Consider the following 12450-nt stretch of genomic DNA (forward strand, 5'->3'; position numbering starts at 1 on the left):
AGTGTTTGGTCCAAACGGTACTGTTTCAGTTTAGTTATTTCACGTTGTCGTTTATTGTTTTTGTTTCAGTGTTCACGTTAAATATCAAGATGAACACTTACCACGCTGCGCTTTGGTCCTCTCCTTCATACGACGACCGTTACATCAATGTTGTGTGACAAAACTGCACATATTAGTGTAGCCTTTTATTTTCCCCAGCACAAGTTGCACCTGTGTAATGATCATGCTGTTTAACCAGCTTCTTGATATGCCACACCTGTCAGGTGGATGGATTATCTTGGCAAAGAAGAAATGCTCACTAACAGGGATGTAAACAAATTTGTGCACAAAATTTCAGAGAAATAAGATTTTTCTGCGTATGGAACATTTCTGTGATCTTTTATCTCAGCTCATGAAATATGGGACCAACACTTTACATATTGCGTTTATATTTTTGTTCAGTGTAAATGTAGTATATGAGGAAGGTATGGAACAAAACCTGAAAGCATTTTTATGTTTCTGAAGTATGTTTTTGTGTCTCCCAGTTGAAACAGCACAGTGACAATAGATGGGGTTTGCTTTGTCTGCAGTGCAGTGAGGATAACGGCTATATCACTGACTAGTGACTAACATGACTGGCTTGTGATGGTTAAGAAGACTGATGATCTCACTCACCGTCATTCCTGGCATTCCTGTTACAAGCTAGCTACTGTGAAAATACAGTTAAAGTAAGAAATCTACTACAGTATCTTCATCACATGGAGCATTCACTTGTTTATTTCCTGTAAATGTTATATTGTTCTCTGGAAGGTAAATGTTGTGGCTACAGCATGATGAGCTGCCTGACCTTAACCTGAGGGATATACCCTGCATGGTGAATAAATATACTTACATTGACTTTCCGAGTAGGAAGTTATATCCAAAATCTACAACATTATGTTGTGAAGTATGTATGATAGATATTGTGTTCATAATGTTTTCAAATCCAAGTTACTTGAAAGTGTTTCAAAAGTTACCATACATATTTAAGTAGCTTGATTAGGTCAAAACTGGAGTATGATAATCTTGGATGCAACAATTTGATTTGGTTGTTCAATTTCAAGTTCTGTGTATGAAAGCTTCCATACAATCATTCAGTCTTAAACTAAACATTTGCACAGAGTTTGAACCCAAGGCCCCACCTACCAACCTGCCCACGCAGGAATGTATCCTACATGTTTCCATCAAGACAAATAACAAGCTTGTCTGTCACTGCTGTGTCATCTGTAATCTCTACTTTAAAAAGAAAGGAGTAGAGGAAACGAGGGAATTGACAGTATGGTTTGGTGACAGACTAATTCCTCAAAGCCCCCCAGTGTGGCTAAGCCTAGTCCTCCACTTCCTTTTATCGAGAGCTCTCCTATTTTCTTTCACTTGCAGAAATGTCTTGTTCAATATCAGGTCATGTTCAAACGTAGGCAATGGTCTCCTGTTGTTTAGTTTTCTGAGAGCCTTGTCAGTTTGACTGTGTGTAGTTGTGTCTCCCTGTCTATTTTGTCTCCAGTATCTGTTGTAGAAATGCATTGTTGGCAGTAGCGTATGTGGGACATGACTAGCAAAGCTAAATCTGTGTTTCTTCCTTGTCAATTTTACACTGCATTTGAAGCATAGGTAAATTGTGTGATTATCCCCATCACTGGCTCCTTGCATTACCACTTTGTACATCATTTCCTGCTGTTGAGCAGATAGAATCAGCTTTGGTTATTTATACCACTTGACATTGAGAATGTGGGCTGATCTGAATACCACCCAGGGAAAATAAATGGGCTCCAGGAGCAGCAAGTCTGTGGCAACCTGATAAAACGTAATGGCTTGCCAGCTCCTTGGGGATCTGCTGTCTCTATATTATAAATCACGCTCTCTCTGCCTGACTAATGCAGCCTCCGTACTGAACCAATAGTCCTATGTTTCTGCATAATGCAGAGGAGAGGACACTCTCTCAACCTCTGAATCATATCTGTCTAATTATGTAACACATGGCCATAAATGATGAATGAAATTATGATTGTCTATAATTGATCATTCATATGAAATGTAGCTCTGTTGTTTGTCCAGGTGAGATTATTGTTCTGGTGGAGACTCACACATTCTGTCTTACAGCCTGGAACGATTATCTTGAAATAGGTTGTCTGGATGTTTCACTGTGGGTGACTAAAGCCTTGTTCACAGGACTTAATGCTCAAAGGCTTAATGCTCAAATGCTCAGTTTTGTTTTTGAAATCCGTTTTGGAATACTGACTGCCCAAACTGCAAGTGACTAAATCTGGTTGGTGTGTGTTCAGCCAGCAGTCATTTGTTTACATGGCTACGTTAATTGTCATGGCGGGTGTGTGCGCAGTGGTGTAGGATGATTGGTTGTGGTGCTCATGCTTCCCATCGCTCAGAAGTGAGGTAGCTAGCAAGCTGATACATTGACAACAATGCCTGCCATGGATGTTTCCCAGTTGCTTTAGGTGTTCAAAATCACAGTGTAAGAACACTTTTAAAGCCTCAAAGGATACATTGATCCAACTTTCAAAACAAGCCACAGCAGTCAACTAGCTAGCTAGGCAACTGTTTAGCTCTCTAGCATTCACTAATTTGTCTGTAAATAATTAACAAATTAGTTAGCTAGCTACCACATGTTCTTGTCAAACTGTGAACAGAGTAGATAGCAAGCAACAAGATATGCCAAATAGCAGTCTAAAAACCACTTAAGAGCAAATAAATCAGTTGCATGGCCAGGAATCTGATTTATAATCTGATTTCAAACCACTTAAGAAGGAGGTTTGAAATGTGGTTTGAAATATCTGATTCCTTGTGCTTTTTGGCTGTTCAGACTGCAGGAAGCAGATCAGATTTGAATTGGATATGAAAAACAATTTGAGTCCCTTCAAACTGCCAATGACACTATGATTTTGAACATTCAAAGCAACTGGGAAACGTCCATGGCAGGCATTGTTATACCTTTTGTTTTTGTAAGTCTAGGTATTTATATGTCTGTTTATCGTTGTCTCTGATTAGGGACCATATTTAGGTAGCCATTTTGTCTAGGGTATTTGTGGGTTCTTGTCTATGTGTAGTTGCCTGTTCAGTACTCTTTGTATAGCATCACGGTTTGTTTTGTTCAGTGTTCATTCTTATAATAAAGAGCGTGGTATGTACGCATACCACGCTGCACCTTGGTCTCCTCGCTACGACGGCCGTGACAGTAGATGGGCGGGAAAAAACAGATATGTAATCAATTTTGAATTCTGGATATAACACAACAAAATGTGGAATAAATCAAGGGGTATGAAAACTTTCTGAAGACACTGTAAATGTCTTACCTGTGATGAAACGTTTTCACACACAGCTAAGTGTCGCCTACCGGATCCCCACATTTCCCACTCTCCCACACCAAATAGCCTGAAGCTACAGGGCTCATCTTGCAGGCTCTGTTTCTTTACTGGGGAGCATTGCGAACCATAGGTGTGGATTTTTTTACCAGTTTACATGTACATTGAATAACACAGCAGCATTTCTGAATGTTTGGTTAGTTCTGTATAACATAAAATCGATGACAAAGTCGGCTATTTTACAATGGGGCTCAATGGGAAAGAATGTCTGTTTTCCCCAATTTGTGGGTGTGGTCGAAGGGAATTCATTTTTATGATGTGAATATTGACTCAGAGTAGGCTCCGGAGTGGCGCAGTGGTCTAAGGCACTGCATCTCAGTGCTAGAGGCATCACTACACACCCTGGTTCGATTCCAGGCTGTATCACAACTGTCCGGGATTGGGAGTCCCATAGGGCAGCGCACAATTGGACCAGCGTTGTCCGGGTTAGGGTTTGGCCGGGGTAGGCCGTCATTGTAAATAAGAAATTGTTCTTAACTGACTTGCCTAGTTAAATAACTAGGTTTAAAAAAATAATAATTAAAGGCTGGAGACTGTTCAGTCAGTCAAGGATCTATAGCAGGATGAGATTGTGCTTTCTGGGTCCTGGGTGTAGGCTAACAGGGATGTGAATGAGTGAAGAGTATCTACTCAAGGGGAAGCTAATGATGTGCACTATGGGATTGTTTTTCTCTGAGTGGTGATAAGCAGTTAATGAGGGGTTAGTAATACATGTCATAAGTGAGATGTATTCATCTTAAATCATGCTGTCAAAATGTAGTGTTTATTTTTTTTTATGTCTTCGGGTTGGCATGATGATATGCATCCAGAGGATGTTATTTTAGCCTATTGATGGTGGTTCAAAAGATCTTCATTATCCCTAGCCATTCTCCCGTTCCTCGCTCCGCGGTGAATCACACACATCTATAATAACGGAATTTACGGTGACATGGTTGTAAAGGCAATTCACCAATCCCAAATGCGCCCACCATTTGGAGTAAAATTTCAACTCTACGGGGGCTTTGGTGTAATTTATGCACAGCGCAATGTTGTGAATGAGGGACAGGGTGACGTCAGCGCTCGATTGTCAACAATGTAGAGCTGGGCGAAAGCATTTCATAGGAGGGATACAAACAGCAGAGGAGGAAGCTGCACGCTGTTTTTCAAATAGACAAAAACGATAACATATATTAGGCCTAACCACGCGTTATGCGTTATAATACGAAATATTGATGACTATTGCTAAACACGCACTTTCAACAGTTTGGAGTGGGTGCTGCTGAAGTCACCATGTGGAATCAATCTAATTTGTAAGAGACCGACGGAGCGCTGACGTGCAAGAAAACAGGAAAGTTAAGGTGAGCCTATTACTGTTTTGTTACCTAGGCCTATATGTAATTACATGATGGTTTTGGTTTAGAGTGCGTCCTTTCCCCTGTATTGCATTTTCCCATTTGCAGTGATTTGTTTCTGCTAATGCATTACATTACATTCTTATACATTCGTTGATATAAAATCAGAAATATGCATGCATAACATAATTATGCATGAAGACGGTTGTTTTTTGTTGTTTAATTATCAGCTGAGTGCACCAATAGCCTTTATTTGGCTAGTAATACATTGAGGTGGTCTTCCCATTGCGCAGAGTGGTGACAGTGCGCTTTGTTGCGCAGGGAATGTTTTTCGAACGAGGCTGAGTGGTCGCCGCTGCATGGTCAATATGACATGAGGGCACTGTCATTTTGCGGAAAGAGGGGGCAGAGCGGGACAAAGGATCTCATCGAGTAGCTCGTATTCCCGCCATTGGCCGCTATAGAAAGACATTTAATTATTTGTTTCCAACGAATTAGTGACTTGCAATAATGCAGTGTTGATGTTAACGAACGAAAACGGTAAATAGATTGCACATGGACATGTTTTGTGCTTGCTAGATGTCAGTAAACCGCCGTGATATGTTCAGCTATTGAAATAGGCTACTATAAGAATTTCCATAGAGAACTGTGTCACGGCTAGATGTCGCTCTGCTCCCCACGTGTTAGGCTACCAACACCAATTACAGCTGACAATAAATCTTAACAAATGCAGATGAATGCCTGATTCTATTTATACTTTTTTGAATCACCAATTGAATGACCTAATGTTTTTATGGATTGATTCAAATTTGATTGAGTATAATGGATTTCGTTTCAGTGCCATGCATGAACCTCAATGTTCCTCTTGGTCTACCCCTTCTGGCCATCTAATAATATTGTAATCTTTCAATCTGAATTGTGGTGTCACTCCCTGCCCTGTTTTTTTGCATCTGATCTTAATAAGGTCATTTGCTTTTCCTTATCTTTCCTTGTTTAAGGTCTCACATGATGGGGAAAGGGCATCAGTAACACAAATACTTGAGTTATTGGATTCCCCGGAAGCAGACTTACATCATTGTTTTGAGAGGAATTTGCCGCAAATTAACCTACCTGTTTCATATTACCTCACTATTTTAAACAATATTCTCTGCAATTTAACTATTAAACCACAAATACTGAGAGAGAACATAATGAGAGAGAGAGAGAACATAATGAGAGAGGGAACATAATGAGAGAGAGAGAGCATAATGAGAGAGAGAGAACATAATGAGAGAGAACATAATGAGAGAGAGAGAGAGAGAGAACATAATGAGAGAGAGGGAACATAATGAGAGAGAGAGAGAACATAATGAGAGAGAGTGTAATGAGAGAGAGAGAGAATGTAATAAGAGAGCGAGAGAGAACATAATGAGAGAGAGAGATTATTATTCTAAACAATATTCTCAGCAATTTAACTATTAAACCACAAATACTACTGTAAAATGTAACATTGTAAATACAGCAGGCATAAAAAAACAGAAAAGAGACAGGAGGAAAGAGAGAAAGAGAGAGAGTGACAGAGAGAGAGAACATAATGAGAGAGAGAACATAATGACAGAGAGAGAACATAATGACAGAGAGAGAACATAATGAGAGAGAGAGAACATAATGACAGAGAGAGAGAACATAATGAGAGAGAGCGAGAGAGAACATAATGACAGAGAGAGAGAACATAATTTTAATTTTACCTTTATTTAACTAGGCAAGTCAGTTAAGAACAAATTCTTATTTTCAATGACGGCCTAAGAACAGTGAGTTAACTGCCTGTTCAGGGGCAGAACGACAGATTTATACCTTGTCAGACAGAGAGAGAACATAATGAGAGAGAGAACATAATGAGAGAGAGAGAGAGAACATAATGAGAGAGAGAGAACATAATGAGAGAGAGGGCATAATGAGAGCGAGAGAGAGAGAGAGAGAACATAATGAGAGAGAGAGACAGAGAGAACATAATGAGAGAGAGGGAACATAATGAGAGAGAGAGAGAGAGAGAGCGTAATAATGATAGAGAACATAATGAGAGAGTGTAATGAGAGAGAGAGAACGTAATGAGAGAGAGAGAGAGAGAGAGAGCGTAATAATGATAGAGAACATAATGAGAGAGAACATAATGAGAGAGTGTAATGAGAGAGAGAGAACGTAATGAGAGAGAGAGAGAAAAAACATAATGAGAGAGAGAGAGAGAACAATGAGAGAGAGGGAATACAACCCATATTTATGTTGATTTATTTTCCCTTTTGTACTTTGACTATTTGCACATAACTACTAAACTGTAAATAGACATAATATGACATTTGAAATGTCTTTATTATTTTGAAACTTCTGTGTGTGTAATGTTTACTGTTCATTTTTATTGTTTATTCACGTTTGTTTATTATCTAGTTCACTTGCTTTGGCAATGTTAACACATGTTTCCCATGCCAATAAAGCCATTAGAGAGAGAGAAAGAGAGAGGATATCAAGGAGGGAAAGCTAAAGATAGCGAGAGTACAGAAAGAAAGAGAAAATGAAAGCAATAGATGGAGAGAGAAGGATGTTCATCCTTCTCTACACAGTTTGGTCTGGCGCTAAGGCATCCCCAGAGACAGTCTGTCCTTATCACCTTGGATGGGTTGATGGGAGTAGTAAAGGGGAGAGGAGAGGAGGCGAGGCGTCGCTCCAATCGCTTTTCCTGAACCTCAGCAAACCTCTCAGACGAACGGGAATCCTGATACACCCTCAGTCACACCCTACGCTTGACTTTCACTACACTGTACACCATAAATTATACATGCACCTCACAGTATTGTCTGTACTCTGTACATACTAAATGGATGTGCTTCAAGACTGCCTGCCAGACAGTGTGTTGAAGAATAACTTAGGAGGTGATGTCGCGTATTGATAGATTCTGTACTAAATGGGTAGATTCTGTAGTAAAATGCCAGATGTCTTTCTCTGGTTGGGTTGAATCCAATGCATTGGTTTCACTGTCTGCATCTCCCCCTCTGTGTGGCAGCACTGAGAAACACCTCACAGTGCTTCACCATACATAATGTAAGAAATTAGATATGCAGGATGCCCTCCTCAGAAAGATAGCCTTCTGAGGACGTTTTTTTCCCCACTGTAGATATAGATTTATCAGTATACTGTATCTCTATTTTTGAGTTGACACTGGATGACCTGACAAAGGACCACAACAACCAGAGGATCTTCCTCTGCCAATCCCCATTCCCAGTCAGTTCCCATCAACACCTCACGTACTGTACTGCCTACCCCCATTCAATTCCCCTTTGGTTGTACCTTTCCTTTGTGATGTACAATGTCTCTGTACTCTGTATTTCTGTACTTGAGCTTGGATGGAGGGAGGCTAACTTTAAGGCCGTCCCAGTGGGGATAGGGTGTTTATGTGGTGCGGAGAAGGGATCTGTAGCTTCAACCTCATTCTGAACTGGACCTGTATGGTTTAGTTGTTTGTTGAACCAGGACTGTTCTCTCATTTAACAGGCTATTCTTGAGCTACCCAAGAAGTGTTGTGTGAAAACAAACAGACAAAAAAATAGATTTGTACAGAAGTTGTGTATAGTTTTCTCTGTGCGGTACAGAAACTCCCTGTCTGAATGTGTGTGTTTGTGTGGTTGTGGCTCCCATCTTGGCTCTTATACACTGGGGTGCAACCAGTGGTGGCAGGCCACTGACAAGGTGATGAGGTATTCTGAGCCACCAGTGGAATCTGGTCCACATACAAACACACACACACTTGCACACACAGACGGACATAGACACACAGGCGGACGAACACACACAAAACACCCTCTGGCAATGTTCTCACATGACGGAGATGAAAATAGACCTGCATTCAGTTCAGCCAGTCCTAGTTATTCAGTTTACCATCAGTGACTCAATATGCTCCCACAAAATATACAGACGCAATCTACAGCCTACACTCTGTATACCAGGGGTCTCTAACCCTGTTCCTGGAGAGTTACCCTCGTGTCGCTTTTCACTCCAACCGCAGTTGTAACAAACCTGATTCAGCTTATCAACCAGCTAATTATTACAATCCGGTGTGCTAGATTAGGGTTGGAGTGAAAACCTACAGGACCGTAGCTCTCCAGGAACAGGGTTAGAGAGCCCTGTTTTAGACTACAGGACAGTAGTCTCCAGGAACGGAGTTGGAGAGCCCTGTTGTAGACTACAGGACAGTAGTCTCCAGGAACAGGGTTGGAGAGCCCTGCTATACAGAATGTGATTGTCAAAATGTTTCTGTGAGATTTATTTTGCTTTCCTGTAAGCTGTCCACAAATCTACAGTGTGTTGCTGATATGACAAAAAACTAAACCTTGCACTTGACTTTTCCTACAAGCACTGACTTTGCTGATAACTTCATTATTGAGGAAAAATGTGCTTATGTGATATGTGGCTGTATCACCTAGCTATCTTAAGATGCATGCACTAACTGTAAGTTGCTCTTGATAAGAGCGTCTGCCTATTGTCTGAAATGTAAATGACAAGGCAGTGAGAAGTTACAAGTGAATCCTGTTATTTTACTGAGAGACAGTGACAATACGCCCCCGCACATACACAGCGCAAGAAGTGTGTTTCACACCTTCACTCTCCTCCCAACCGGTCACAGGATGCAAACCGCCAACCTGAACCTGCCCACCTCACACACACACACACATACACACACACTCACTCAAAGTCACTGAAGTAGAACACACGTCACACTTGACACAATAATATCCTCCTTAAGGCGTATTGTCAAAGCTCAATCTTACTCCACAAATCTATGGTGTGTTGCTGATATGACAAAAAAACAAAAACATTGCTCTTGAGTTTTCCAACACACCAACTAGGGCTGTGGCGGTCATGAAATTCTGTCAGCTGGTTATCGTCATGCAAACGACTGCCGGTCTCAAGGTAATTGACCATTAATGAACATAAACATGTTTAGCATCTCAAGGCTCCACTCATACAAGCAGCATACAATCCTCTGATGCATGCCATTGGAACATCTACATTTTAAAAAGTCTAATAAGTCAATTGAATATACACCATCACAATAAATTCATTATTTATTTTAGTCAGGTCTAGAGAAACGCTATGATATGAAGAAAATGTATTTCAGAAGAATAGAATATGAGTTGGCCTACTGTATGTTAACTGGTTATGTACCATGCCATAGGCTGTAGGCTTGTTCATTTAGCAGACAAGACATGCTTATAAGTCCCGTGCCATTATTTTATATTATATAATTTTATAGTAAGAAGAATATATTTGGACAGCTGAATAAAATAGAAAGGATATATTTCCCATTCCGGAGTGAGAGTGTGTGCATATGAAGTGGCAATGTTGTGGTAATTTGTTGTGATAATTTGAAACTGGTCCTATATGCCAGATTAAGAGTTATTTGGCATCTTTAGTTGTGAATGATACAAACCTTAGAATGCATTAGAAATCAAAATATATACTGTATGGGCTGCATGATGTGACTACAGGCTAATGATGATTTCAGAAAATCCCCCCAAAAAAGCTTGCTCTCTGTTCCTTACCTCAGGCTGCACCCACTGTTCTCTCATCAATATATTATATTTTCACCTATCAGACTATTCTCAATTTAATCTTGTCTTTACTAATATGTCAAATTAGTTTAGATTTATACTGAAGAAAAATATAAACAGAACATATAAAGTGTTGTTCCCATGTTTCATGAGCTGAAATTAAAGATCACAGAAATGTTCCATATGCACAAAAAGCTTATTTCTCTCAAATGTTGTGCATACATTTGTTTACATCCCCGTTAGTGTGCATTTCTCATTTGCCAAGATAACCCATCCACCTGACAGGTGTGGCATATCAAGAAGCTGGTTAAACAGAATGATCATTACACAGGTGCACCTTGTGCTGGGGACAATAGAAGGCCACTCTAAAATGTGCAGTTTAGTCACACAACACAATGCCACAGATGTTTTGAGGAGTGTTCAATTGCATGCTGACTGCAGAAATGTTCACCAGAGCTGTTTCCAGAGAATTTAATGTTAGTTTCTCTACCATAAGCTGCCTCCAACATCGTTTTAGAGAATTTGGCAGTATGTCCAACCGACCTCACAACCGCAGACCACGTGTAACCACAGCAGCCCAGGACCTCCAAATCTGGCGTCTTCACCTGCGGGATCGTTTGAGACCAGCCTGCCGGACAGCTGATTAAACTGAGGAATATTTCTGTCTAATAAAGACCTTTTGTGGGGAAAAACTCACTCTGATTGGCTGGGCCTGACTCCCCACCCATGGCTGCGTCATGTGAAATCCATAGATTAAGGCCTATTGAATTTATTTCAATTAACTGATTTACTTATATGAACTGTAACTCAGTAAAATCGTTGAAGTTGTTACATGTTGTGTTTATATTTTTGTTCAGTATCAAATGGTCCATTATCAAATGGGTATTCTCTCAATGGGCTCTGTTCTTGCAACTACCCCGTGCTTAATTTGTGAAACCAAGTGAAATATGTTCGGGAACATCGATAGTAACATGTTTTCATAACAAAGCATATTTAATTTAACTGTTGACATCCCCTCTGCGTGCTGGAGAAAGGAATGAAGGAGACAGGTGAAGAGATGGAAACTCATGGTGGTGAAATATTCTGTAGCTAAAGGTAATGTGTCAGTCTATTAATTATGACATTTTAGAAAAATCCATATTACTAGGCTATTCAAAATCTAAAACAAATTCACTATAATTGTAGGCTTTATTTGAATTAGATTAATTTATACTAGACCAATTATGTACCAAAGATATCTTAAATCAGTATTACGTTTCTCTGACTTGCGTAATATGCTGTTGGCTATGTATTGTATAAAGGCACAATCAATATTTTAATTCAGGTTTTTTTTCGGACTTGGGCTCATATACGGTATGGCCTATGCTTATGCATAAGCTCTAATTTGCATATGGGTGTTTTGAACTAATCATTACCTTAGAAAGCCCTGTCCATTTAGTTGTTAGGCTTTGAAACAACCTCCACAAGAACCATGTTTTCCACTCAGTTTCAACCTGTTAAACTTATTTCTTCAAACTGATAGATCACAGTGAGGTGAGTTTTAAAAGCACATACTGTTTTGATGATTAGTGTTTGATGTGATTTTCCATTGCATTTGCATTTGCATTGAAGTCAGAGTGGTTAGAGGGACAATAGAGCCCTGAGTACCAGGCCATTAGGACCTGATGGAGGGACAATAGAGCCCTGAGTACCAGGCCATTGGGACCTGATGGAGGGACAATAGAGCCCTGAGTACCAGGCCATTAGGACCTGATGGAGGGACAATAGAGCCCTGAGTACCAGACCATTGGGACCTGATGGAGGAACAATAGAGCCCTGAGTACCAGGCCATTAGGACCTGATAGAGAGACAATAGAGCCCTGAGTACCAGGCCATTAGGACCTGATGGAGGGACAATAGAGCCCTGAGTACCAGGCCATTAGGACCTGATGGAGGGACAATAGAGCCCTGAGTACCAGACCATTGGGACCTGATGGAGGAACAATAGAGCCCTGAGTACCAGGCCATTAGGACCTGATAGAGAGACAATAGAGCCCTGAGTACCAGGCCATTAGGACCTGATGGAGGGACAATAGAGCCCTGAGTACCAGGCCATTAGGACCTGATGGAGGGACAATAGAGCCCTGAGTACCAGACCATTGGGAC

General features: G+C 40.5%; 1 protein-coding gene across 1 annotated transcript in view; it reads left to right on the forward strand.

Annotated features, from left to right (window-relative positions):
- Positions 1–4454: 4454 nt before the first annotated feature.
- LOC110498377 (transcription regulator protein BACH2) overlaps positions 4455–12450 on the forward strand; it is a 63163-nt gene continuing 55167 nt past the window's right edge. The window contains exon 1 of the mRNA XM_036955019.1: positions 4455–4732. The gene's annotated coding sequence lies outside the window, so the exon portion shown is untranslated. The remainder of the gene's footprint in view (positions 4733–12450) is intronic.

The sequence above is a fragment of the Oncorhynchus mykiss genome, chromosome 19 (assembly GCF_013265735.2).
Source record: "Oncorhynchus mykiss isolate Arlee chromosome 19, USDA_OmykA_1.1, whole genome shotgun sequence".
NCBI classification, from domain to species: domain Eukaryota; kingdom Metazoa; phylum Chordata; class Actinopteri; order Salmoniformes; family Salmonidae; genus Oncorhynchus; species Oncorhynchus mykiss.